Here is a 3,340-nt window from a genome sequence, read left to right as displayed (position 1 = left end):
CGTTGGGATGGTTCCCAAAGGCCAACTAGCCGCCAAGGCTGCAGCACTAAGAGCCAGTGCAATCTTGCCTCCTAGTTCGAGTCATACACCTTCACGAAAGACTGAGTTGTAAATGGCTTCTCATTGCAGTGGAGAAACCCTTGACCATACAGAGGCAGATACAGACAGAGAGAGAGATTCAGATTCAGAATCAGAGAGAGAGAGAGAGAGACAGAGAGAGAGAGAGAGACAGAGAGACACACAGACACAGACAGAAACAGAGAGACACAGAGAGAGGCCGAGACACACACACACACACACACACACACACACACACACACACACACACACACACACACACACACACACACACACACACACACATACAGAGAGAGAGAGAGAAAGAAATCTACTAACAAGGTAAGAAAGCCTAAGTCCCACACAACAACGCTCACCCACACAACAACAACACTCACACATCACACACCCACACAACAACACTCACCCACACACTCACACAACACTCACCAACACAACAACACTCACCCACTCACCCACACAACAACACTACAACACTCACCCACACAACAACACTCACTCACACGACAACACTCACCCACACAACAACACTTACCCATTCACCCACCCAACAACACTCACCCACACAATAACACTACAACACTCACCCACAAAACAACACTCACACAACACTCACCCACACAACAACACTCACCCACACACCAACACTCACACAACACTCACCCACACAACAACACTCACCCACCCAACAACACTCACCCACACAACAACACTCACCCACCCAACAACACTCACCCACACAATAGCACTACAACACTCACCCACACAACAACACTCACCCACACAATAACACTACAACACTCACCCACACAACAACACTCACACAACACTCACCCACACAACAACACTCACCCACACAACAACACTCACCCACACAAGTGAACAACAACACTCACCCACACACTCACCCACACAACAACACTCACCCACACAACAAGTCAACCACATACTCACCCACACAACAACACTCACCCACACACTCACCCACACAACAACACTCACCCACACAACAAGTCACCCACATACTCACCCACACAACAACACTCACCCACACAAGTAAACAATAACACTCACCCACACAACAACAGTTTCAGTTTCAGTTTACACCAACACTCATCCACGCAACAACAACACTCACCCACACTACGACACTCACCCACACTACGACACTCACCCACACAACAACACTCACCCACACTACGACACTCACCCACACTACGACACTCACCCACACTACGACACTCACCCACACAACACAACAACACTCACCCACACAACAACAACACTCACCACACAACAACAGTTTCAGTTTCAGTTTACACCAACACTCATCCACGCAACAACAACACTCACCCACACTACGACACTCACCCACACTACGACACTCACCCACACTACGACACTCACCCACACAACACAACAACACTCACCCACACAACAGCACTCACCCACACAACACAACAACACTCACCCACACAACAACAACACTCACCACACAACAACAACACTCACCCACACTACAACAACACTCACCCACACTACAACACTCACCCACACTACACAACAACACTCACCCACACAACAACACTGACCCAAACAACACTACAACACTCACCCACACAAGTGACCACAGCCACAAGGACCCACCCACGCAGCAACACGCTCGATCTCATCGTTGTCTGCTCCCGTGAAACTCTGTATGTATGTATGTATGTATGTATGTGCGTGTGTGTGTGAGTGTGTATGTGTGTCCCCATGTGTCTCTTCACACAACGCAGCATCCCATGGTAACTCTCACTCTTCCCCTCAGGGCTTTGATCCGGTGTAGCAGCCTGTCTGTACCCCAGTTGGGTTTTTACCCCGGACCAGATCTGGCTAGCCCTGATTTCACTCACTCAGTACGGCCAGTCCTCTCTTCTCCTCTACACAGACCCCTCGGATGTCCAGTGGGTGTCTGAATGACCCAATCTTTAGCTTCCGTCGTCAGAATTGTGGTATTCTTTGTCAACATTCACCTCTTCAGTGTAAGAGCCTTCCGCTTGTAATATTTTGATGGTGGTTATTGGGGTGAAACGCTGTTAACGTCGTCTCTTTCGCCGTTCGTATGGAGAGAGTTAATCCCGGGGTGTATTGAAACAAATTTTCAGACTCGCCCGGAATCACCCTCGGGGGGCACACTGTATCTAGTCAGGGTGGCCGAGCGGTTTAAGGCGCTGCGTTCAGGACTTCTCCAGGGTTCGAATCCCACTTCTAACAATTTTTTTTTAAGGAGGAAGGTTGTGGCAGAGTGGTTAGGACGCTCATCTGCCAATGCAGGGTCTGTGAGGGCCTGGGTTCGAATCCATCGAGTGTCTAGTCACTGGGATAAGACGCTAAACCGACGTCCCGTGTACGGCAAGTTCTTGGCGCACTGAAAAACAACCCGTGGAGACTGGAGTGTTGTCCCCTGGCAAAATTATGTGGACGAAATTCACTCTGGTAGGTAAACAGAATTGCAGCAGTTGGAAGTGAGTCCTTACCTGTCGAGCTGACGCTGACTTGCAGTACAAGGGGAGAGGGCACTTCATTCTTATGCACACCGGCCCACACCTCGCTACACTGATTAATTAGGACACACCCAAACTTTGCCTCCGTAAAAGTTGTAATCAGAATCAGAATAACTGTATTATCTCAGTAGAGAAATTAAGTCTGTGACACATACAGATCACAAGTAAAATGATAAAATTTGGCATACAACATAGATAACAAAATTACATTCAGCAGTCATAGAAAAGTCTGGTAAAGAACATCCCTTTCTGCTATCACGAACACACACATGCATGTGCACGCGCGCACACCCGCCCATATGCACGTACCGTTGCATCCTTGGATATGGACATGCAGAATTTATCAAATAAATATGGCGGTGAAGCCGATAAAAATGATACCGAGATGTAAAAACACCCCACCAAATTTTAAACATAAAGGCATGGGAGCATTAATTACAAGCATAGAAAGACCATTTTAATTCATGAAAACGTCAATTACGTCGTTAAATTTAGCATCTTTGTAGTAAAATAAAACACATCAACTGGAGTCAAATTCACACACACACAAAAACAGTTCCACAGTAGAATTAACATCCTCGTGGTATAAACAGCTAAACTTCTTTGAAAAAATCTCTCTCTCTCTCTCTCTCTCTCTCTCTCTCTCTCTCTCTCTCTCTGAAGAGAGAAGTGTGTGGGGGGGAAGGATGGGCAGGGGTTGGGAGGGGGGGGAGGGT

The sequence above is a fragment of the Babylonia areolata genome, chromosome 15 (genome assembly GCF_041734735.1).
Source record: "Babylonia areolata isolate BAREFJ2019XMU chromosome 15, ASM4173473v1, whole genome shotgun sequence".
Lineage (NCBI taxonomy): Eukaryota > Metazoa > Mollusca > Gastropoda > Neogastropoda > Buccinidae > Babylonia > Babylonia areolata.
This window is presented reverse-complemented; position numbering follows the sequence as displayed.